Consider the following 26,881-nt stretch of genomic DNA (forward strand, 5'->3'; position numbering starts at 1 on the left):
GACACATAAGTGTCCATGTCACTTGGAGTAATCTTAAGCATCAGCTCTTGTGACTAACACTGTTTAGGCCCCAGGGAATTGCTCCCCCACATCCCTTGCCCTAAGACCTTGAAACAATTGGCCACTGTGCCTGAAAGCCCTAAATATTTAAGGGTTTTCCTACTGCTAATCCCAGCCATGGCAGGGCTGGGGTGCTGCTTCAGAGGGCAGGGAGGGTCTGAGGAGCAGAAATACCTGGACAGGAGAAAAGGCTGACTTGCCAATTCCTTTCTTTCACACACATGAGTACAATGGATCCTTGTATAATAAAGCACCTTCCCAAGTTGTACCAAATGTCTATATTCCTCCCCCTCCTCATATTCCAATTTGCTGTTCAGGAGGCCCTCCAAACTCATGACACTTGTACATGGCAGCCAAGGAGAATTTTACAACATCAAACCATTCCTATCGCCATTAAATATGTACAGATGCCCAGACAACCTGTATGAAACATGATGCTGGGGCTTTACGTTAATATTAGACTGAGATATTGCTTGGACAGACAGAAAAAGTTGCAATATAAGTGGTAGACTTGAGTGATGGAATTAAAATATGTTCTAATAGTTTTTGTGATGATTTATCTATAAGATCTTATCACCATGTTTGGAACATAATGTATTTATGGTTCATTTTCAAATTCAAATATTGCTTTAAAGAAGGTTTTTTTTAACAAATTCAGGTTGATATGACCTCAATAGGGCAAAGTTTCTTCAAATTGGAATTAATGAAAAATGATCTGAGAACTAAAATGACTCAAGAAAAGATGGATATTTCAAATGGATGAATTGTAATATATACAATATATATTCAATATACTTGTTACAAAAAGTCATTTAATTCAGCATTGCTAGTAAAATGAGTTATATGAAAATCTTAATTAAAATAATATAATTAATGATTTTACTATAAAAGCCAAAAATTATAAAATAGAAAATGACTGATTAATTATAAAATATTTTATTAGTCATTCACATTTCATTGACCCAACAGAAGATCCAGACAGTTTAGTTATGGTTAAATTCAATCATCTTTGATACTTTGTTGACTATTAGTCATATTAAAAACCATAGTTTGTTCATTTTTTTTTTGACATTTGAGTTATAAAGATATGTTTGTCATGGTAAGAGGATTCAACATATTAATAATGGTTTCTTAGCTTGATTATAGCCTATAACTATTTAGACTTATGGGATGTGGGTCTTCATCTGTATTCTTGTCAAGGTCTTCTAAATATCAGGCCCCAGAGAAATATCTAGGGGACTTGTTCAATATTTCCATGTGGATGACTGAGACAACTATTTGATAAGATCATTCCTTGTAAGGAAAAAAATATATATTCTTTTGTACTGATCTTTTCAAAGCACAAACCTGCTTTTCTGTCTCCTCATCGTCAGCTCAAGACCCTCAATGGGGTCCCTGTGGCTCAGGAAGAAAGACCAAACTCCTTACTATGGCCAGCGAGGCTGTGGGGTCTGGCCCCTCCGTGTTCACCAGCCTCTGTTCCCAACACATTTTCTCCACCCTCTGTGCTCCAGCCACACTGGCCTCCTTGAGGTAGCTTTGGTTCATGCTTTGCAGATTCTGAGGATGGTCTTTCTTCATCTTGCTCATCTTTGCTCTTGGCCTGACTTTCCTGTTGCGGTCAAGTCCCTGTACTCTAGGTTCTCAAGGGACCATGAACTTCTCATTGGAGCACCTGTTCCAGCTGCACTTTTGCCCATTAATGTCGTTCTTCCTCTGACATGTCTCCCCTACTCGCCTGTAAGTTTCATAAGGGGAGACAGGGGCCATGTTTGTTTTTATCACATTGTTTCCCCTTGGGCCAGGACACGGCTGAGCAACTTTCACTTTCACTTTCCCCTTGGGCCAGGAATAATGCTGTACACTTGGCACATGCTCAATAAGCTTTTGTAAGATTATGGTTAAATACACATAACAAAATTTACTGTCTTCACTGTTTGTAGTATGCAGTTTGGAAGTGTTAAGCATATTCACACTATTATGCAACCAATCTCCAGAACTCATTTCATCCTGCAGAACTGAAACTCATCCCCTTTAAACAAGTCCCCCTCCCCCCTCCCCCCTTCCCCCAGCCCGTGGCAGCCACCTCATTACTTTCTGTGTCTAGGAGTTTAACTACTCTTGGTACCTCACATAAGTAGGATGGATCACACAGCATTTGTCTTTTGGTGACTGGCTTATTTCACTTAGATACCCTCAACGGGACTTCCCTGACAGCTCCGCAGTAAAAAATCTGCCTCCAATGCAGGTGATGCAGGTTTGACCCCTGGGTCAGGAAGCTCCCCTGGAGGAAGAAATGGCAACCCACTACAATATTCTTGCCTGAAAAATCCCATGGACAGAGGAGCCAGGCAGTCTACAGTCCATGGGGCCGCAAAGAGTTGGGCACGACTGAAGATGCACACACATACAACACAACACCCTCAAAGTTCATTCTTGAGATAGCATTTCCTTCCTTTTGAAAGCTTGGATTATATTCTAGTATTTTTGAATACATGATAGTGATAAGGAATTTACACAGTCTTGGCCACCTGCACTATCTACAAATAGGAAAATAGATAGCTCATCCTTTCTCAACCACCCAGGGTGCTATATGGGTAGCAGTGACGTCAACCATGGCAGGAACAACTATGAAAGTGGCCAAGCAGGAGCCTTATCCTGATCCTCTGTGACCCTCCCTGGTTATTCCCCTAGTCCCCACAATGGTGAATATTAGAGTCACGATGTGCCTGGTACTTTGCACACACTATGTCCTTTGATCTTCACAACCATCCTACAATATATGAATTATCATCATCATCTCTACTATACAGATGAGAAACCTGGGGCTCATTCTGTTTAGTAACCCCTGCAAGTGCCCAGGATCAGCAAGAGAGAGAGAGGGGATTTACCCAATCAGATTCGAAGGACAAAGCTTACTTTCAGAAAAGAATGTCAGGGTTATAGACTTAGTCATGCTGGTCTAATGAGGACAAATGCGAAGTTCACAGCCACGCACTGAAGCCTAAGCCCAGGCAGACCCACCGTCCTGCAGACACATGCTGCTGCTGGGGCCCAAGGAAGAGCCTCCTGACAGGTGTGTGTCCTCTAGAGCAGTCTTAACAAACCGTGGAGCAAAATGCTTGTTGCTCCACTTCCACTTCCAGAGGTGGCAAAGGTGGGTACTGTCTTCTGACATCAGAGATGAGGAAACTGCCTCTGAGTCATCCAACAGGGCAAAGCTGATGCAAATTCAGAACTGTAGCTAGAAACCAGACTGTCAATGCCTCAGCCCGGGAAAGTGAAAGTCGCTCAGTTGTGTTTGACTCTTTGCGACCCCATGGACTATACAGTCCATGGAATTCTCCAGGCCAGAATATTGGAGTGGGTAGCTCTTCTCTTCTTCAGGGGATCTTCCCACCCTCTGAAGGAACTGTCTTCCACTTCATCCCTTCAAGAGTTAGTCCTGCCCTGTATAAACTCTCAAAGTGCCTGTGGACACCCCAGTGGGGCACATCCCCTGACTGCTTGTTTGCAGATAGATCTCTTATTACACCTTTAGTCCAGGAAGGGTAGGGCTTGGGAATCACTCATTTGGGTACAACGATCATTGTGCCCACTATATAGTCAGCTCTTAAAATATAGTTAAATGGATAGAAGAAACATGAGAAGTCCTCCACAGTTCTTATATTATGGACAACTGCAGAAAGTTGAGATATGAACTAAGTATAATTGTGATGAGACCAGTTTCATGACAACTCTTGACTGTCAAGGCCCTATATGATAACTGAGGACCTGAGGGAAGACCCTGCACTGTCAGAGCTTGGTCGAGAGCCCTGGATCAGATTAGGAATCCACTCTTGCAGAATCTTGGGGTCCCTGCATCTCCTCCATCTATGATGCTGCCATGCTTGCTTCTATTCCACCCGGCAAGGTTGACCTCAGGTCCACTGCTACTTTACCCCAAGCAAAGATTCATACTTCCATGTTCTACACACCACAAAGCTGACATGACAAAGAAATTATGTAACTCTCACATAGCAAGCTGTGATTTGGGCACTCTTAAGTCAGAAAAATCACTCGACGCACCACAAAGTTCTTCACCAAGGTAGAGAAACTTAAGTTATAAGGCCATTCACTTATAAGAGGTTAAAGCCAAACCTGTCACCAGCCCCAAAAACGGAAACATTTTTTAAAAAGTCATTGATCTTGCTTTTGGACACAGAACATTTTGAAAAGAAAAGGTTAAAAATGATTTTAAAGATTAATAAAAAGATGATATAAATTTATTTGATCAACACCAATCTTTTAAAATAGTCTTCAATTCTACATTGTGGTTATTTGAAGAATTAAAAAACAAACATGGGGCAAAAATGGATAGGTTAGAGGCAAAGAGGAGACATTGAAAGACACATCACCTGGGACTGAGCAAAGATCACAGAGCAAAGAGACTCCATGGGCTGGGTAGGGGGTTGGGTGAGGAGTTGTGGGGTCAGGGTATAGATGAGGGGATTCTCTTACTCTCTTTTAAGCCTCAACACAACCCAGTTCAGTCCAGTCACTCAGTCGTGTCCGACTCTTTGCGACCCCATGAACCACAGCACGCCAGGCCTCCCTGCCCATCACCAACTCCCAGAGTCCACCCAAACCCATGTCCATTGAGCTGGTGATGCCATCCAACCATCTCATCCTCTGTCGTCCCCTTCTCCTCCTGCCCTCAGTCTTTCCCAGCGTAAGGGTCTTTTCCAATGAGTTAACTCTTCACATCAGGTGGCCAAAGTATTGGAGTCTCAGCTTCAACATCAGTCCTTTCATTAAACACTCAGGACTCTCCTTTAGGATGGACTGGTTGGATCTCCCTGCAGTCCAAGGGACTCTCAAGAGTCTTCTCCAACACCACAGTTCAAAAGCATCAGTTCTGCGCTCAGCTTTCTTTATAGTCCAACTCTCACATCCATACATAGCCACTGGAAAAACAATAGCCTTGACTAGACGGACCTTTGTTGGCAAAGTAATGTCTCTGCTTTTGAATATGCTATCTAGGTTGGTCATAACTTTCCTTCCAAGGAGTAAGTGTCTTTTAATTACATGGCTGCAATCACCATCTGCAGTGATTTTGGAGCCCCCCAAAATAAAGTCTGACACTGTTTCCCCATCTATTTCCCATGAAGTGATGGGACCAGATGCCATGATCTTAGTTTTCTGAATGTTGAGCTTTAAGCCAACTTTTTCACTCTCCTCTTTCAGTTTCATCAAGAGGCTCTTTAGTTCTTCTTCACTTTCTGCCATAAGAGTGGTGTCATCTGCATATCTGAGGTTACTGATATTTCTCCTGGCAAACTTGATTCCAGCTTGTGCTTCCTCCAGCCCAGGGTTTCTCATGAGGTACTCTGCATATAAGTTAAATAAGCAGGGTGACAAGATACGGCCTTGACGTACTCCTTTTCCTATTTGGAACCAGTCTGTTTTTCCATGACCCAGTTAGTATCCTCCATTTCCAGAAGGGAAACTGAACATCAAAAAGATTAGTTTATTTAATCTCTGTCCAAGGTGACTCAGCCTGGAAGTGATCGTTGAGTCTTGGGTCTACTTCTAGGTCTCTGTTGATGCATGCACTTCCCATGATAACACCATGTGCTAGTTTTACCCTGAGTGTTTCCCAAAATAAATGGCCAAGTTACACCCTCCTGTCATCTTGAGTACTGTCTTCACCTGGTTCAGATATTCCAACACTTGGGGCTTTATCTTTAATTCTTCAGAGTTCTGCTCTACATGAGATGGCCCCAACAGCAGCTAGGGGCTGAGGTGGCCGTGGACACGTGAGAGGTAAGTCATTCTCTGCAATGACAGCCATGACCAGGACCACAGGCACCAGTTCACTCAAGCTAAGGATCTGAACGGAGTTTCTGTCTGGATGACCTGTCCATTGATGTAAGTGGAGTGTTACAAGTCCCCTACTAGTGTTATTGTCAATTTCTCCTTTTATGTCTGTTAAATATTTGCCTTACATATTGAGGTGCTCCTATGTAGGGTATATACATTTACAACTGTTGTATCTTCTTTTTGGATTGATCCCTTGGTCATTATGTAACAGTCTTTATTTTAGTCTATTTTGTCTGATATAAGTATCGTCACACTGATTTTCTTTTGATTTCCATTTGCATGGAATGCCTTTTTCTATCCCCTCACTCCCAGTTTGTATATGGCTCTAATCTGAAGTGAGTCTCTTGCAGGCAGCATATATACAGGTCTTGGTTTTATATCATCACTTCCAAACAGAAACTCAACACTGCGACATTGAGCACAATTGTTCATTTATTTTGCACAAAAGAAAAATCTAAAGGATGTGATTTTTAGAATGAAAATTATTGGTGATTGGAAGAATAGGGCCTTAGCTTTGACATCACACCAATTGTGTATTGGAATGTGTGCCTGGGGCCAGAAGCACAAGTCCACTCTGCCTTGTTTCTCATCTCTTTGTAAGAATGTTCTCACTGACTCCTCCACAAAATCGACATGCTGATAGGCGCTTCTCCACAACCTCTGCAGATAGCAGGAGAACCAGAGACCTCAAGCAGGGAGCAACATCTTGATTCATAGGGAAGCTGAAGCCTCTGGTTGGAAGGCAAACTCTGGTACCAGGTGACCAAGAGATATAACCAGATGTGACAAGGGGGTAAGGGGGAGGAGAGCACAGTCCAGGAGGACTTTCATTCCAGGACCCAATGCTGATAAAACACAGAGCAGGGAAAGGAATAAAATTACAATTCTATCTCTAGATTCTGTCCCAAATACCAATAAGGGAAATGTCTCTTCTCTTCCACTGAAGCTTTTCCTTCACTGTTTTCACACTTGGGAGGAAAAAACCAGCTATGGGTTATAAGTACTTCAAAACTTTTATTATCATTGAGAGCCTGCTAGCTTGAGGTTCTTACTTATTGTCATCCTTTATTGCAGATGTGATCTGCAATCAAATCAGCAGGTAACTTTTGGGTAAGGTGGTCTGGCTGGTAACAGAGATTCCTCAGAGGGCCTGTGTGGGTTCCCTGCTTTTGTGCCTGGTAACCTCAGGGCAGGAGACCAGCCTGCTTCTCACTTAAGGTTTCTCATACTCTCCTGAGTCTCTCGCTGTAATGCTCTGCTGAGATCCTCTGCCACCCCCAGTCCCTTTTTAAAAAAGAATTTTATTTATTTTTGCCTGTGCTGAGCCTTTGTTGCTGTGTGGGCTTTTCTCTAATTGTGGAGAGTGGGGCTACTCCATAGTTGCAGTGAGCGGGCTTCTCACTGTGGTGGCTTCCCTTGTTGCATCTGGGAAGATCCCACACGCCATGCACAGGGTCTTCAGTGGCTGTGGTTCCCAGGCGCCAGAGCACTGGCTCAACAGTTGTGGTGCACAGGCTTAGCTGCTCTACGGCAGGTGGGATCTTCCTGAAGCAGGGACCAAACCCATGTCTCCTGCATTGGCAGACGGATTCTCTACCACTGAGCTACCAGGGAAGCCGTGCTGTAGCCTTAAATGTGAATTATTTCCTTTTTCAGAGTAGATGCTAAGTCGTTAATCCACACAAATACTCCAGCATGGTTGGCACACATGGATACCTATTCTATTTAAGCGAAAGCTCACCTCCGCAGGCTTCTTGCATCCTTGGTTGAGGGGCTTGCCTTCTGCAGGACTCGGAGCTTTCCTCCAGGATGCTTGTTCCTAGCATTCATTTACCCAGTGTTTCCCCAAACTCCATTATTTATGTACCTACCTTGTTATTTTTATCATATCCATGTACCATCTGTAGGATTATATAATATTAAAAAATTTTTTATTTAAATAAATTTGTTATGTAAGGAAACATGATTGTTATGAGTGAAAAAACAGTATCATTTTCCATGAGTAATCAAATTAAATACACTATAATAAGACTTTAGTGAGATTCTAGCTACAAACATCTGGTCTATCCCCAGTGATCTGGGTACTTCATTTTGGAAAATGATACCCATGAATTATTGTCCTCTTTATGTGAAATGTGCCCCTTTACTTTTTATCTTGAAAGAAGTTTCCCCCCTCTTTCTCTCAAGGGGCTTCTGATATTCTACCCAGGAATCTCACGCACATACAAAAAAACTGAGGGTTGAAACTCATGTAACTAAAAGGGAGCCAGAAAAATGTCTTAGTGCTAAAACTTTAAATTCTTTCTGAGATTTGAGAAAGCAATATGAGGTTCAAGTTTCAGCATAACACTCAGAAAGGATCATGGAGGAAAAAAAAAAGTTTCTTTTTAGGAGCCAGGAAAGAACAGCGGCCAAAGCAAAATAAATCCTTTTCCAAGTGATAGACCAAGGACATCTAAACAGAAAGCCAATTGTTCTCAAGTTTAACTACCATCTTTAGTCAAGACCACCTCCTGGAGAGTCAAATCGAGATGCTGATAAAGCTTCCCAGATAGACACAGCCATCTCCCATAGTCTGTGATGTCTTCTGAAACCATCTGGGAGAAGTCGTTCTGTTTTAGCTCAGTTTTACAGAAGATGATGTACTGATACGTAAACAGAACAGAAATGGGGACACAATTCTAGACATTGGTGTAAATGATCTGTGAGACCAGCAAGCAAAAGAGAGCATGGACATTCTGATGTGACTGGCAGGTTGGCTCTATGGGGACAGGGCCTTATTTCTCTTATTCTCTGGTATCTTTGGATCCTAAAACACAGCACATAAGTAAGTGAAGTCGCTCAGTCGTGTCTGACTCTTTGCGACCCCATGGACTGTAGCCTACCAGGCTCCTCTGTCCATGGGATTTTCCAGGCAATAGTACTGGAGTGGATTGCCATTTCCTTCTCCAGAGAATCTTCCCTACGCAGGGATTGAACCCGGGTCTCCTGCATTGTAGACAGACGCTTTACCGTCTGAGCCACCAGGGAAGTCCAATAAATACTCGTGCATGGGTATTTATTGACTAAGACAACCAGGATGATCACGGTTTAGGAAAGCAATAGGAAGAGGGTTTGTCTGGCCAAGAGAAAACTCAGGACTAACTGGGCAAGTCTGTTGAGTAACAAAGCATCCTCACATGGGGGCAGGCGAGCTACCATTTGCCCCTTCTGATGAGGACTCTCGGGACCCAGGGCCAGCCACACAGGGCAACTTAGGTTGTGTACTGGGTTTCCTGGTAATGGTGCACATGGTTTAAGAAAATTCCTTTTGGAATCTTTAAGCAGGAGTACTTCTCAGTAGCAAGGAGGGTGGTCCAGAGGAGAACACCTGGAATTGGGGGCACTCTGCTTGGATCCTATTACTGACCTTGGGCAGCAGCTATGCCATGTGCTGGGCATTTCTGCCCCTGTGAGTGCTACAGTCCTGGTACTTGCTATTCTAAAGATACTGATTTATGAGAGAATCTGGCTAATGCTGGGGAAAATTCCAAATGATTCTCCTACTGCTATGGTCAAATTGTTTGTGCCCCACCTCCCCCCAAAATTCGTACGTTGAAAACCTTATGCCCAAATAGATGGTATTAGGAGGGCCTTTGAAGGTGATTAAGTCATGAATGGAGCCCTCATGAGCAACATTAGTGCCCTTATATTATAAAAGAGCCCAGAGAACTCCTTTGCTCCTTCCACCACGTGAGGCCACCAGGAGACGTCTGCAACCCAGCCTTGATGGCACCCTCATTTCCAACTTCTAGCTTCACGCTGTGAGAAATACATTTTATTGTACAATAACTACCCAGTCTGTAGTATTTTATAGCAGCTCAAACAACCTAAGACATTTAACCAAGTGTAATCCAATGGAAGGAGAGATATGCAATAAAAATGCAAATTCTTGGGCTCCTCCTCAGTTAAACTCTGACTGGCCCTTTCAGGAGCCTGGCAATATGCATTTTAAACAGAGCTCCAGGGGTTCTGATGTTTCCAGTTCATGGAGTGATTGGGAAGCCCTTCTTCAGGTCTCTAAGGGGAACCTCTATTAATGTAATCTGCTTGGGGCTGGAATACTAGAGATTTTACATCATATTCAGTTTAGCTGATGGGTTTCCATACCAAGTTCCAATCTCATTTCTACATGAATAAAATATCTCCGCAGGAGCTCTGTTTTTCAGTTTCCACAGAGGAAACATTTTTAAGGTGCCATAAAGATTCACTTATTTAAATCAGTCCTGCCTGCTTCTCCCCAACCCCTTATTCACCATCACAATCATGTCAACTTCCCCAGCTCTGCTCTTGTAAAGAGAAAAGGTGCTATTTTCACCATGAAAGAAGACGTGGCAGTGTCCTAGGCAACATAGAATTGGAAACAACTGGAGACAGAGTTCATGGCTGCTCTCTCAGCATACAAGGTAAGTACAAGGCTTTTGAAACAGAAAAGCTGAAAGAACTTAAGTGATGAGGCTCAATACACAGTTTGAGATTCTTTTAAAAACCAATTAAAACAATGGAGCAGAATTCAAGATGCTGTCTCATATTTTATAGTTCTTTTATTTCATTAATCTACAAAATCATTTTTATTGCCTAACCAAGAAAAACAGCAATGCTAAGTATTTCCTGCCACTTTTTCTTCTGGGGCCTCATTTTGATCAAGATGGTATTTTCAAGTCCAAACTTGATTTCTGAGTACTTCTTATATGAAGCAAAGCCAACAGATCATGCTAACAATTTTCGATCACAAAGAATTTTTGAATAGATGTTTTGCCAATTTGAAGTATCAAAAATAATATACTTCTCATATTTGCCACAAGTGCATTTAAAAGTTCAAATGCAAGAAGATAAGGCTACTTTTTGCTCGAAATTAATTTGAGCTATCTACCTATACAGCCAAATTTCTATAATTTGCTATAAATGTGGTACTCATAAAAAAATCAATAGAAACACTCAGTTTAGCATTAACTGCTTTACGTCAGGAAACAGCTGTCATTAATTGACATGCATCTCCTGTATGTAGTCAACATGATTCAGAGATCTTCACTGTCACTAGCGAAACATTCTGCACTTCTACAAAGAGTTATACAATTTGGCTCATTCTGTATCAATAGCTCATCTGTATAAGATTTTGGAAAAGTAATAAAATATACAGAATCCTAAGAATCAAATGCTTGTTAATGGCAAAACTCTATTTTGGAAAATGACCAGGACATCAATTACTTTTCCCTAAAAATGAATAAACCACACAAAGGATAGGGAGAAAACTATTCAAATAATCTTTGTGGCTTATAGCTAAAATATTAGCAATCCTATTAGAAGTACAACTCATTTCACTTATAAGGACAGTTAAGAGATCACTTTCTAGTGTATGATTCTGACTCAAAATTGTTTCTTTTTAAAAAGACAAACTGTAAGCATTTTCATAAATGATTTTAGAATCTTCCAGTTCATGGCTCTTCCTGAAAATTGCAATTTTCTCTATTCTTACAGAAATGTTTACCAAGAAATAACACCACCTGGGCACTGATAAGACTTCAGATTCTCAATCTCTGAAAGGATATGAGGAGTCATATAAACCCAGACTAGTCAACACAGAGGTGAATCTAAAGTCAGAAACCTGTTCCTACATCAGTTATGGATTATCTATTAAGAAAAGCTTGATGTTTGCTCATGTTGAAAAATAATTGGAGAAGGAATAGAGCAACGACAAAAATTACTTAAAGGGAAAGAAAGAAGCTCTAAAAAGAGAGCTGACAAGAAGAAGGGATGGACTTAAAATCCTCAGGCCTCAATAAGAGCAGGCAAGGAGACAAGGTGTCCATTTCCAAACACCAAAGCATTTTGCTGAAACACCAGTAACTAGAGTACCTGGCCCACTGGTCTATCCATCCTCCTCCACCCCAAAGATAAATTTAGATGAAAATAAATTAAACTACACTAAAACAAAAGTAGATACTAGTGTAATTAAATGCAGGTTCGGGTTAAGAATAAAAGCATAGAGAATCCCAAAACTGCAGGTCTTTCAAAGAACAATGCACTATCGTCCACTTTGGATGGTTAAACAATCATTCTCTTGAAGTCCTGCTCACCGTTCTGGCAGAACATGAAACGAGTTTTCTTCAGATGTAAGTACAGTAGTCCACCCCCCACTTATTCACGATGTGAATTTGTGCAGTTTCATCTACCTGTGGTCAACCATGCTCTGAAAATACGAAATAGGAAATTCCAGAAATAAATAATTCTTCCGTTTTAAAATGCACACCCTTCTGAGCAGTGTGATGAAAACTTGCACTGTCTTGCTCTGTCCTGTCTGGGATGTGAGTCATTCCTTTATCCAACATAGCCCATCCATTAGTCACTCAGCAGCTATGTGTTTATCAGATTGACTGTCCAGTTATCACACTGCTCGTGTTCAAGTCACCCTCATTTTACTTAATAATAGACCCAACACGCAAGAGTAACAATGCTGGCAACTTAAATATGCCAAAGAGAAGCCATAATGTACTTTCTTTAAAAGAAAAGGTAAAAATTCTCGACTTAATCAGGAAAGGAAAAAAAAATTGTATGCTGAGGTGGCTAAGATCTATGTTAAGAATTAATCTTCTATCCATGAAGTTGTGAAGAAGGAAAAAGAAATCCATGCTAGTTTTGCTGCTATACTTCAAACTGCAAAAGTTATGGCCACAATGTGCAAGTCCTTAGCTAAGATATAAAAGGCATTAATTTATACAATATTTTCAGAGAGATACCATGTTCGCATAACTTGCATTATAGTATATTGTTAGAATTGTTCTATTTTATTATTAGTTACATTGTTAATCTCTTATTGGGCCTAATTTATAAACTTAATCATAGGTACATATATGTAGGAAAAAATACAGTATTTGTAGAATTCAGTACTGTTAATATCGTGTAGGTTCAGGTCTCTACTGGGGGTCTGAGAATACATCCTCTATGGATAAAGTTATGGCCACAGTGTGTGATTCTTTAGCTAACATGGGAAAGGGGTTAAATTTTTACAGTATTTTCAGAGAGAGACTACTATAGATATCCAAATAGGTACATGGTGTCTTTCAACACCACTGTGATCAAAATATGTGAACTGACCTTTGAAAGATCCAGTTCAAGAACACATAGGTTAAGTAGTAGGAAGACATTGGCAATGTTGTATCAACCACATAAAACTCAGCCCATGTTCTTTTCCCCCTTCCTTTCTTTAACCCAGGAGGCCTGCTGGCTCCTGGGCCAACTCATCCAGCTCATCACCCTGTACCACCCTCACTTTACCGTGAATCCCCCTGCATTCCTGAGTAGGAAGACTCATTTTCTTCTTCCTGTTCCTATCAGATCTTTACATATCACTAGTATTGTCTTGTCGTGACATTTATTTGTCTTCCTATTAGTCTGCGATTTTCCTTAGATTAGGAACTAACTCTCTTCTCTACCTAGCAGTTTGGACAATCCCTGCCTAGAGTATAGAACCATGAACCATGGAACCATGTGAAGTCGCTCAGTAGTGTCCTACTCTTTGCAACCCCATGGACTATAACCTACCAGGCTCCTCTGTCCATGGGGTTTTACAGGCAAGAATACTGGAGTGGGTTTCCATTTCCTTCTCCAGGGAATCTTCCCGATCCAGGGATTGAACCCAGGTTCCCACATTGCAGGCAGACACTTTACGATCTGAGCCACCAGGGAAGCCCTAGAGTAGTGTTCACTAAATGTCTGAATATTTGAAGAACTCCCTAATACCACTTTCCTTAGCATTCCTCATCTAATCACCACAAAACCCTGGACTCTTTCCTAAGGGCCTTCCTCAAATGTAAATGAAATAGTACTCCTGCTTTAATTCTCCTCTCAATTTCCAAAACAACAAACCAGTTTGTGCCAACTCAGAAACTTGAGTTTTCATCACATGGTCTTCATTATGGCTTCACCCTCTGAAGAAGTTTCTTTTCTGGTGTATAGGTGTGACTCAAGTAAGATCACAGTCCAATTCAGGAAGTGCTTAGAGTCATTCCAATCATTATTTATTCAGCATATACTGAGTGCTTGGGCTGGGCACTGATTCTAGGGTGTGAGTTTCAATCCAGTGGAGAAGACCAACTCCCTCATTTCCTTCCCTCCCACCCAAGAGCCATTTGAGCCTCAGTCCACTCAGAACCATGAGCTCCAGGATGACCAAAACCAAAACATTTGGTTAAGAATTGTTCAGTGTCTTACTAATATCCAAAAAAGTTACATACATAATTTCCAAGGGACAACCTAATGATTCCTGAATGATAATAATCTCTAGCCTGACTCATCAAGATCTATTTCAGGGGAGATGTTTGCAAAAACAGGCTGAACTCCTTTCTCCAGTGTGGGTTAAAATGACCAAGATGGCCATATTTTTTTTTTCATGAAATATAGTTGGTTTTTGGAGAAGGCAATGGCACCCCACTCCAGTACTCTTGCCTGGCAAATCCCATGGATGGAGGAGCCTGGTAGGCTGTAGTCCATGGGGTCGCTAAGAGTCAAACACGACGGAGCAACTTCACTTTCACTTTTCACTTTCATGCATTGGAGAAGGAAATGGCAACCCACTCCAGTGTTCTTGCCTGGAGAATCCCAGGGACGGGGGAGCCTGGTGGGCTGCCATCTATGGGGTCGCACAGAGTCGGACACGACTGAAGTGACTTAATAGTAACAGTATAGTTGGTTTATAATGTATTAATTTCTTCTGTACAGCAAAGTGATTCAGCTGTACAAATACATACATACATACATATATATATATATGTATACTCTCTTCTTTAATATTCTTTTCCATCAGAATATCGAACATAGTTCCCTGTGCTCTGCAGTAGGGCCTTATTGTTTATCCATTCTATATATATAATAGCTTGAGGATGACCACATCCTCATTGTTTAAGACCAGATCTAGTTTATACCAGTTGTCCTGAGGTACTTATTAATAATATCCTTTCTCATTCTCAAAAGTGCCCTGGTGTGGATAATGAAGTATACAGTCACTCCCAGTATAACTTTGCATATTGGGGTTGGGAGAGGTTTTACAGCCCCTTCTGGCATTGCAGCACTAATTTCCTGCTTAAACATATAGCCTAAGAGAAGAAAATCAATAATGCATCAGTTTTTTCTTTTCATAAACTTCCACCTTAACAAAAAAAAAAAAGTTTTTCAGTAAGACAATTGTGGGAGTTAGTAACATGTTTCTTCTATGGGAAGGATGCACTTTTTCACTTTGCTATAAAACCAGCTGAACAACATAATCCAAGTAGCTGCTTTGTTATAGACAGCGGGAAAGTATATGCAAAAGAGGTCACTTCAACTAAAAGAAATCTGTATATGATAGCTATTATTTGTGTTAATTATATCTCTAGTGACCTACTTATGGGGGGGGGGGGAGGAACCCTTCCCACCAAAAGCCAATTTGATGTCTCATCTAAGGCTGTAATTAAACATATAAAAGAAATTTTGTTGTTACAAAAAAAAAAAAAAAGGCAAATAAGCTCTCTCTTTTTTGTTCCATCAACACCAAGATGCCTTTGCTGGGATAATTAAGGGTTAATCCTCCAAGGTATTGGAGAAGGCAATGGCACCCCACTCCTCCAAGGTATGGGGAAGCAAAGGAGAATGACTTGATTGTTTTCATTTTACGCCAATGATACAGATAAATTCTTATCATCTTTTCTTTCTTTTGTTTCTTTTTTGTCTTTTCTTTGGAATGATGGAGAAAGCAGTATGGGAAAATCATTAAAGACGAGCAGTCCATTTGGGATTCAGTATTTTTTCTTGGAGTAAAGGGCCCATTCTTGCTGAATTCCCAAATTTTTCATATGCTAGAAAGCTGTTTGACTTTGGATGAATTACTTAAACTCTCTGAACCTCAGTTTCCTCATCAATTAAGTGGGCAGAATAATACTGTAATAGGGAAGAACAAATCTGACACCACATTAGATATAGCGCTTTTCCTGTGCGTAGTCATGCTGGCTCTGCACCTTTTGTGAAAGAGTGTCACCTGTAGCCTGAAATATACAAGATAGCCTAGTCTCAGGGCTCTGACCTTTAAGAGTTCATTCATACAGAGATGGGGCTTCCGTGGTGGCTCAGCTGGTAAAGAACCCACATGCCAGTGCAGGAGACACAAGAGACATGTGTTAGATCCCTGGGTTGGAAAGATACCCTGGAGAAGGAAATGGAAGCCCACTCCAATATTCTTACCTGGAAAATTCCATGGACAGAGGAGCCTGGCAGGACAGAGGTGACAGTCCATGGGGTCACAGAGTCGGACATAACTGAGCACCCACATAAACACACACATAGAGATAAAGATGGTCCAGTAGTTAAGAATCTGCCTGTCATTGCAGGGGACACAGGTTTGATCCCTGGTCTGGGAAGATCCCACATGCCTTGGGGCAACTAAGGCTGTGTGCCATAACTACTGAAGCCCATGAACCCTAGAGCTCTGCAACAGAAGAAGCCACTGCAGTGAGAAGCCTGAGCACCAAAACTAGAGCATAGCCCCACTCACTGCAACTAGAGAAAGCCATGTGCAACAACAAAGACCAAGCACAGCCAAAAATAAATACATAAAACCTGCTGACCAGAAAATAGCATTTGTCTTGTTGGAGGTTTGCAGGAACATGGTGACCTGACTCTCGTGGACAGATGCAAAAACAAAGGATTCCAACACTAAGAAGTCTGCAACAACAAACCACATCCCTCCCTCACCTTGTCTTTAAAAACACTTTGAGGAGTTCAAGGCTTTTGGGGCATGAGCCACCTGTCTCCTTATACGGCCCTGTAATAAACCCTTCTCTACTCGACGTTATGGTTGGTTTGGCTTCAATGCGCATTGGGCACAAGAACCTCTGTTCAGTAACAATACCATCCCCATCATCATCTGTTGTCAAAATTAAACCTGCTTTAATTCCAGAAAGTGGAATTCAAATATTAATTGTGATGATAAGTAATAAGCATGATAACTGTGGAAGAAAAGGAAGAAGGAAATGTAATAGTTTGGAAGACTGAATGCATTTGTAAGACAAGGTTAGAAGCAGGAATTATCAACATAGAGACCAGGAACTCGGTGGCATTTCTAATAACACGGAAGTTAGAAGTGGTGCCTGTATTCATTTTCTAGGCTGCTATAACAAAGTGCCACAAACTTAAAACAAGAGACATTTATTCTCTCAGAGAGGCTCTGAAAGAGTATCTGTTCCTAGCTTCTCTCCTAGCTTCTGGTGGTGGCTGACAATCCTTGATGCTACTTAGTCTGGAGCAGCATAACTCCAGTCTGCCTTTGTCCTCACATGGCCATCATTCCTGTGTATATGTGTTCAAATTTAACTCTCCTTATAAGCACACCAGTCAGAATGGATTCGGGGCCCACCCTAATCCAGAACGACCGCATCTTGACTTGACTACATCTGCAAAGACCCTACTTCCAAATAAGCTCACATTCACAGGTTCCAAATTCACCATGAATTAGGGGCACTCCAATTAACCCTGTGAAGTTCCTCTTTGGGAAAGGTGATCACAGGCTCACACTCATAAAAACTTGATATAATAATTATTCGTAGCATTTTACAGAAATGAAAAGAAAATTGGGGATTCCTCTATGTTTTCCAAACAGAGCAAATTTTTAATACTTCCAGTATGAAAGAGGAAAGGGCTTTTCATTCTACTTGTCTTAACCATCCTTTGAACTGTTTGCAGGACACTAAAAATGAGATGGGAATACCAGACCACCTGACCTGCCTCTTGAGAAACCTGTATGCAGGTCAGGAAGCAACAGTTAGAACTGGACATGGAACAACAGACTGGTTCCAAATAGGAAAAGGAGTCCATCAAGGCAGTATATTGTCACCCTGCTTATTTACCTTATATGCAGAGTACATCATGAGAAACGCTAGGCTGGATGAAGCACAAGCTGGAATCAAGATTGCCGGGAGAAATATCAATAACCTCAGATATGCAGATAACACCACCCTTATGGCAGAAAGTGAAGAAGAACTAAAGAGCCTCTTGATGAAACTGAAAGAGGAGAGTGAAAAATTTGGCTTAAAGCTCAACATTCAGAAAATAAGATCATGGCATCTGGTCCCATCATTTCATGGCAAATAGATGGGAAAACAATGGAAACAGTGAGAGACATTATTTTGGGGGGCTCCAAAATCACTGCAGATGGTGATTGCAGCCATGAAATAAAAAGACACTTACTCCTTGGAAGGAAAGTTATGACCAACCTAGACAACATATTAAAAAGCAGAGACATTACTTTGTCAACAAAGGTCTGTCAAGTCAAGCCTATGGTTTTTCCAGTAGTCATGTATGGATGTGAGAGTTGGACTATAAAGAAAGCTGAGTGCCAAAGAATTGATGCTTTTGAACTGTGGTGTTGGAGAAGACTCTTGAGAGTCCCTTGGACTGCAAGGAGATCCAACCAGTCCATCCTAAAGGAGATCAGTCCTGGGTATTCATTAGAAGGACTGATGTTGAAGCTGAAACTCCAATACTTTGGCCACCTCATGCAAAGAGCTGACTCATTTGAAAAGACCCTGATGCTGGGAAAGATTGAGGGCAGGAGGAGAAGGGGATGACAGAGGATGAGATGCTTGGATGGCATCACCAACTCAATGGACATGGGTTTGGGTAAACTCCAGGAGTTGGTGATGGACAGGGAGGCCTGGTGTGCTGCAGTTCATGGGGTTGCAAAGAGTCAGACATGACTGAGAAACTGAACTGAACTTTAAGAATTTTCACTTTACAGCTTTTCCCCTCACACTTATTTTCTACATGAAGCACCTTCTGTAACTCAAGTTACTTTATTAGGCCTAAATGTGGGTGAGCAAGTAAGCTTTTGTCTCAATGTGGCAACATCACTTTAACATCAGCAACAACCCCAGAAGCTTAGGGATCTCATACCTATTTTGTTTGGTCAGCACATTGTTCAGCATTTTTTTTTTTTTTTAATCTGAACGTCTTTTGCTGGGGCACACACTCACTAGTTAAATGCAAACACACCCACGGTTTCTCCCTAGTCCTCATTGCCTAGTGTCTGGTCCAGTCCCACATTTATGATACCTGTGAGAGCTCTGGAAACACAAGTTGCCAGCTCTGATCTCCATGATCCCTAAACCCTGTGTTCCTGAAACAGGCCAGGACCTGGAACCTGGAACCCTGTACCAGACAAAGTCTCCAAGATAAAGTCTCCTTCAGTAACAGAATACCAGGAAGCTATAAGGAACTAAAATAATCATGCAAAGGCAGTTGGGGCAAATTATAAACAATAAGATACAAAAAAGCCAAAACCCAACTGCCATTTCTGAGGTGCTGGGAGCAAAAGCAGGGTACTGCACATGAACCCTGCCCACACCACCACCAAAGGGGTGAGCAGACCACCAAAGTCACCCTCCACCTGATCCATGGATCCACCCCCACCCTCACCCCATTTAAAGCATCAGCTTGCATACCCTCCAGCCGCAAGGAAATCTGTTGTTTGTTTTTGCTCCCCCTCCCAATAAAGCCTTGCCTGAATTCTGCCTGAATTCTTCCTATCAATTTCTATTGATTAAAGAGTTCAAGAAAGCAGGTTGGTAACAAAATCAGTCACATGACTTTACTCCATTTCACCCCAAATTCCCTTCCTCAACAATTAGGGGCTATCCCTTCTCCCTCATTAACCAGTTGTTTTGTAATTATTCTCAGTTTGGCTCTTATCTCCCCCACAACTCAATTAAAAATAGCTTTGTATTTCGTATCCTCCCACAATACCCAGCCTCACAATCTGCACAGAACAGACATTCAGATGCATGCTGGCTAGAAATGAAAGGGCCAGCAAAACAGCCTCCTGCAATTATTCTCATGTTCCAGAGCTCGACACACTGCCACCTTTAGAGTGGGACAAAAGAGCTTCCCCCAGCAGAAAGCCATATTCTGGGTCTTTTCCATCTCTCCTCATCCAACAGTGCCATGAGGCTCCAGGGTCAAGGACACATATCCACTTTTAGTCCGTGTCCCCAGCTTTAAGGCCATGCTCAAGGCACTTAATATCCTGGAATTTTACAACATAGGCCCTTTCCAATCCATCCTCTTGAGGGTGAATATGACATAGGTTTGCACATCCCTGGGCCTGCCAAGAGACAGGTGTCTTACAGGGGCTGTGGACAAAGCCTGGATGTGCTGGCCTGAGTGCATGCAGAGACCTTTGCACTGTGCTTGGGAAGTGGTAGTGACAAGGGACACCAGCCAGGGTCTTCCATTTGTACTCCTGCCCGGGCCCTAAAGCGCCTCCCAGTGGCTCAGTGGTAAAGAATCTGCCTGCCAATACTCAGGTTCTGTCCCTGGGTCAGGAAGATCCCCTGGAGAAAGGGAAAGGCAATCCACTCCGGGATTCTTGCCTGGAGAATTCCATGGACGGAGGTGCCTGGCAGGCTACCATCCATGGGGTTGCAAAGAGTCAGATACAACTGAGCAACAAAACAACAACGGGGCCCTAAAAACGTTAAGTGCCTCCCTGGCTCGACACACACATAGCATTGAAAGATTAAATATCAGTGGCAAAATACTCTTATTTCTCCATTTTACCAGGATATACTCTCCCAGCCTGGATATATTTTGGTATGTATCTACCCAGTACAGAAACATCTGACTTCCTGTTATTTGGTGAAAGGATGGCAGACTAAAAGAAAGAATATTTGTTTTCACCTAGAGTTTTTAAAAACTGAAGAAAACTTCAAAAGCATATAAGAATGGTTGTTATTTGCTCACTATGCTAAGATTTTTCTGAGTCAACCAGTGTTTCTGGACCAGCCATATTTCCCAGGACAACTGGGAATGATGTCATGTGATCACATTTAAATCAATATCTACCCTGAAATAATCATCCAAACATGAGCATTATCATAAAATGCATTCAAGTTAGGCAGTGCAGCATGAAGTCAATTTGACAAAACTAATTAAAAGTGCATTTAAAGTATCTTCAAAGTAGCCATCACATCACACTTTGTATCTTCTATAATGTACCCATTATCTACACTTTGAAATCCAAACAATCTAATGGGAGATGGAAATGAGGCGGCCTTGGCAGGACTTTTGCCAGGATCAGGCTGTCCGCAGGAGAAACAAGATGAGTTATAAGCTACAGTGTGCATATTGAAAGGGTCACTTTCACACTCATGCTTATACACTGAAAATTTAGTTACATTAGATCTCAAGATCAGATGTGCAATTTTCTCTGTTTAGAATATTGTGGGTCTAATTCCTGCTTTGAATCCTCTATGAAAATAAAAATTCAATTCTGATTTTCTTGATGCAAACAGTATATATTTCCAAATAGTCTGCTTTGTCTCCCCTGTTCCTGCCCCCTTTTGAACATATATGGATGATTGTTTTTCCATGAGACAATGAAGAACAAAAATTTCAACCTCTGGCAGGTTAACTAAGAATTTTCATTATACTTTTTGCAGAAATTTTGTGTCTGCAACTCAACAACCAACCAAATCAAGAATCCTTGTCTCATGTTTTTGCAGTTTGATGTACATCCTTCTAGCTGTTCATTTCTTCCTCTCCCTTCCTCATTCTTTTTCAAATTCTGAATCTTCTTGGGTTTTTGGAGGATACAATTTCTATTCATCCACTAAGTTTTTACAATCCAAATTCTGTGCTGCAGATACTTAGGGTCTTTAAATATCTTTATCCTGGTTGGGACATCCAGTTAACCATCAGCTGGCATAAGCTCACCTTTTTCCCACCCCAGCCTGCCCTCTTCCCTCATGAAGTACATCTGTGGCAGGCTTAGGATTAGTCAAAAGATCAGATCAATTACTATCTCCTCATAGTCATATACACATGGCTTACCCATTCACCTTTCCAAGTGACCCCAAATCACTAGACTATCAGATTCTGAAGTGCTGTCCCCAAACTGAAGCTGCAGCCCTCCTTCATGGGACCCTCCCCTGCTCCTAAAGTCTGGTCAGTTCCAGCTCCTCAGGAAGAAATATAGTTTTTTTAAAAGGCATTAAAGGATTAGTCTCATACCAGATCTGAGAAACATCTTTAGTGAACAAAAAAATAATAAGAAAAAGGGTTTGGTGGCATGTTCTTTATTTTTGTTAAAAGACAATTATTTTCATTTGCTTGGCATATTTGATACAAAATATGTACAGTGATTTTAGAATGATGATATTTACAACATAGCCTTAATACAAAGATATTCAGGCAGTCAACTATTCCCAAAAAGCTCTTATATAAAATAGAAAGAATCTATAATATCCAAATTCTAGGAGATTATTTATGTGTTTGCTTTTTTTGGTTTATTTTTATGGGGGGGTTAGTGGTGAAAAGTAAAGGAAATGTGGAGGCTTTTGAGAGATTGGGAAATGAGCAAATCTGAGAAAAAGATTCAGAAATGAAAATAATGTGAGAAAAGATGCTCTGAGCAATTTTAGAATCATCAAATGTTGGGTTTTGGCATACAGCAGAATTTGTTGATGACTCTTCCTAACTAGAGTTGAAATCTAACAGTCTTATACTCTGAGGTATGATAAAAGTTACATTAACTGGTAAATTAGGTTATCTTTTTTGTTATGGCCTACTATGTACAGATGTAAGAATTGGACCATAAAGAAGGCTGAGTGCCGAAGAATTGATGCCTTCAAGTTGTGGTGTTGGAGAAGACTCCTGAGAGTCCCTTGGACTGCAAGGAGATCAAACCAGTTAATCCTAAAGGATATCAACCCTGAGTATTCACAGGAAAGACTTGCTGAAGCTGAAGCTCCAGTACTTTGGCCATCTGATGTGAAAACCAGACTCAATGGAAAAGACCCTGATGTTGGGAAAGATCGAAGGCAAAAGTTGAAGGGGCTGTCAGAGCATGAGATGGTTAGATAGCATCACCGACTCAAAGGACGTGAATTTCAGCAAACTCTGGGAAACAGCAGAGGACAGAGGAACCTGGCATGCTGCAGTCCATGGGGTTGCTGCAGTCCATGGGGTCGCAAAGAGTCAGATACAACTTAGTGACTGAACAACAACGACAACACTAGTTATAATAATTACTTTCTATTCCTTTATGAATTCCAAGATGACCTCACAAAGAATGATGACTCTCTGATACAATAAAAGAAACAAATGCTACCAAAAATCCAATTTACCCAGTAAGTGCGCAGGAGTCATCTCTCCCCAGATGATCTACCACTGTAGCTCTATTTAGCCTTGATACATTAGAGAAACAAGAGCTAATTTTAAAATCATGATTATTTTACCTTAGATTTTCTTTTAATACCTCAGACATTTCAGGTGCTTGTAACCAAATTAAATTAGTCTGGTTAAGCACCAACATGCCTATAACAATGAGAATCTAATTTAGTTTCCATCTAGCATCAAGCAATGGGAACACTGCCAGACAATGAAAGTGAACCACTGTCATGCAGGCTAACAGGGGAAAAGCAAAGGTAATAACTCTATCAGGGTTTTCTAAAGCTTGCTATAGCATTATGAAAATCCAGGTAAGGACCAACTCCCATTTACCTAGTGATGATGTCACCTTCTGGAAAAACATGTCCCAAGAAAAAATGCCTATCAAGATCCCAAACTAGCTTAGTGGAAGGTAACAATTCTCAGACATCACTCAGAGGAGCATCATAAATAGTTATTGTTGACAAAATGGTAAAATCCCAATTATCAGTCTTCCTCTTATTTCCCCTGCCCCAACTCAGCTCTTGGATATGGCAAACTCCTTCCTTTGAACCTCTAAGACTATCCAAGAGACAGGGAGAGGGGGAGGCTAGCACTGTTTATGGAAACACTGTGTGCTAGGCACTCAGTTCAGTTCAGCTCAGTCGCGTCTAACTCTTTGCGACCCCATGAATTGCAGCACGCCAGGCCTCCCTGTCCATCACCAACTCCCGGAGTTTACTCAAACTCATGTCCATCGAGTCGGTGATGCCATCCAGACATCTCATCCTCTGTCGTCCCCTTCTCCTCCTGCCTTCAGTCTTTTCCAGCATCAGAGTCTTTTCCAATGAGTAAACTCTTCGCATGAGGTGGCCAAAGTATTGGAGTTTCAGCTTTAGCATCAGTCCTTCCAAAGAACACCCAGGACTGATCTCCTTTAGAATGGACTGGTTGGATCTCCTTGCAGTCCAAGGGACTCTCAAGAGTCTTCTCCAACACCACAGCTCAAAAGCATCAATTATTTGGTGCTCAGCTTTCTTCACAGTCCAACTCTCACATCCATACATGACTACTGGAAAAACCATAGCCTTGACTAGACAGACCTTTGCTGGCAAAGTAATGTCTCTGCTTTTCATTATGCTATCTAGGTGGGTCATAACTTTCCTTCCAAGGAGCAAGCGTCTTTTAATTTCATGGCTGCAATCACCATCTGCAGTGATTTTGGAGCCCAGAAAAATAAAGTCTGACATTGTTTCCACTGTTTCCCCATCTATTTGCCATGAAGTGATGGGACTGGATGCCATGATCTTAGTTTTCTGAATGTTGAGCTTTAAGCCAACTTTTTCACTCTCCTTTTTCAGTTTCATCAAGAGACTCTTTAGTTCCTCTTCACTTTCTGCCATAAGCGTGGTGTCATCTGCATATCTGAGGTTATTGATATTTCTCCTGGCAATCTTGATTCCAGCTTGTGTTTCTTCCAGCCCAGCGTTTCTCATGATGTACTCTGCATGTAAGTTAAATAAGCAGGGTGACAGTATACAGCCTTGACGTACTCCTTTTCCTATTTGGAACCAGTTTGTTGTTCCATGTCCAGTTCTAACTGTTGCTTCCTGACCTGCATACAGATTTCTCAAGAGGCAGGTCAGGTGGTCTGGTATTCCCATCTCTTGAAGAATTTTCCAGTTTATTGTGATCCACACAGTCAACAGCTTTGGCATAGTCGATAAAGCAGAAATGGATGTTTTTCTGGAACTCTCTTGCTTTTTCGATGATCCAGCGGATGTTGGCAATTTGATCTCTGGTCCCTCTGGCTTTTCTAAACCAGCTTGCACATCTGGAAGCTTGCAGTTCACGTGTTGCTAGGCACAGTTACTACCACTTTCACGAGTGGCATTAGTGGAAAAAGCCATATCTGTGTGGCATATCAAAAGCAATCTCAGATGAGTTAAAGATTTATATGCAAATATTTAAATAATCAATATGCCAAGAAAGTAAAGGTGGACATTTGTCCAATATTGCATTAGCAAAATTCAGAGTTTTAAAGTATAAACAAAATATAAAATACACCATTAAAAAACATGAAAAATCAAAGGCTTTGCTAGGCAAAAACTGTTCTAACATAACAAAGAATTTATATTCTTCACTGAAATTGAAGTTTATATTCTTCATTCTTCATTTATGCAAATTAATTTTTTAAAGACAACATCAATAGAAGAGAAAACAAGGAAAATACAAAAAAGGCAATTCAAGAAAAGAAAATACAAGTAGGCACATGAAAAATATTTGGCCTCCCTCTAATGAAAGAGTACAAATGAAAACCATGAGATACTGTATTCTGTTTATTAGAGGGGCAAATTTGAAAAAAAACTCCAGTGTTAATGGGAGTATGAGAAAAAAGACACCCATTCCATCTATTCCTGCAGTACCTGTGCAGCAATATGAAGCAACACAGTAATGTGGATCAACATCATTCAAAATGTGACATCACGCCATCCAGAAATTCCAATTCTAGGATTTCAAAAGAAACTGTAGAACAAGTAGCCATATGTAAATACAATGGGACAGTGATCACAGCATTAAACACAACAGGAAAAAAATATTCAAAGTGGTAGGTGATGCCATCAATTAGTCATGGTGAATCTATACAATAGAAATATTATATAGCTAAGAAAATCAATGTAGATGGATACCTACTGACATGAAATGATGTTTCTAGTATAGTAAATGAGAAAAAATAACACATAAAACTGGCAGAGAGTACATTAAAGGTGAAGAGGCCTCCCGGTACTCAAATTCAAGGTCTTCCAATTACCTGCTGCCTAACCTTGAACCTCAGTGACTGACTCTGCAAAATGGAGATGACATTATTACAAGCACTGAGGCCAGAGCTTAATCCTTAGCAAACACTCAACGAGTGTCAGTGTTACTTTGAGGTGAAAGTGATCTAGATTCTTCTTACGCTTCATACACACACACATACATACACACACTTCTAAGTTGGAATTATCATCAACTTTCAATCACTGGGTAGCAGAGATACAGTATTTGGTTTTATTATTATTCATAAAAAAATAAACAAAATTCTACCCACATCTGGTCATGAGTGTCCATGTTTATCATTATTAAAGTTCAAACCTTAAAGTTTTTGCTAAAATTTTTTTTTTTTTTAAGTTTTAGCATCCATTTTACTGTCACAGAGAGCAGGAACACAATCTGTTCTGCTTCCTCACTATTCTCAATATGAGGGCTTCATATCCTGTAGGCTATTCTAATATTAAAGTTAACGATTTATATGAATTTTACAGTGGTACTATTAATACATCACTGAAAAAACTTCAGATCCCCAAGATAATTGTGTCAAAATATTCTCTGACAAGATTTTTGGCTGAAAGGTCTATGTTTATAAAATGAAGAATTGAGCTACATTATATATTTTTTCCCTAAATTTTCAGAAAAAATATAAGAATCCTGATCTAAATTGCTCATAGACATGGAGCTTATTACCCTGTGCTAGAAGCCAAACTGGGATCTCATTTCTATTTTGACAATTAAAAATAAAACCTTACACTTGATTTACATGTTTTATGGCTGACTTTTCTTTTCTAAAATGCAAATGTAAAAGTTGATACTTTTCTATCCATCTAACTAGCAAAACTTAAACTGAGATAATAAAGTGTCGGTGAACCTGTGGGGAAGTTTTCATGCATTGCTGCTGGGAGCAATAAATCGGTACAGATGCTTTGGAGAGATT

General features: G+C 40.9%; 1 protein-coding gene across 3 annotated transcripts in view; it reads right to left on the minus strand.

Annotated features, from left to right (window-relative positions):
• The window catches only part of GNA14 (G protein subunit alpha 14), a 200,147-nt gene that overhangs the window by 85,423 nt on the left and 87,843 nt on the right, over positions 1-26,881 (minus strand). The gene's annotated exons all lie outside the window — the stretch shown is intronic.

Source organism: Bubalus kerabau, chromosome 4 (genome assembly GCF_029407905.1).
Source record: "Bubalus kerabau isolate K-KA32 ecotype Philippines breed swamp buffalo chromosome 4, PCC_UOA_SB_1v2, whole genome shotgun sequence".
NCBI lineage: Eukaryota > Metazoa > Chordata > Mammalia > Artiodactyla > Bovidae > Bubalus > Bubalus kerabau.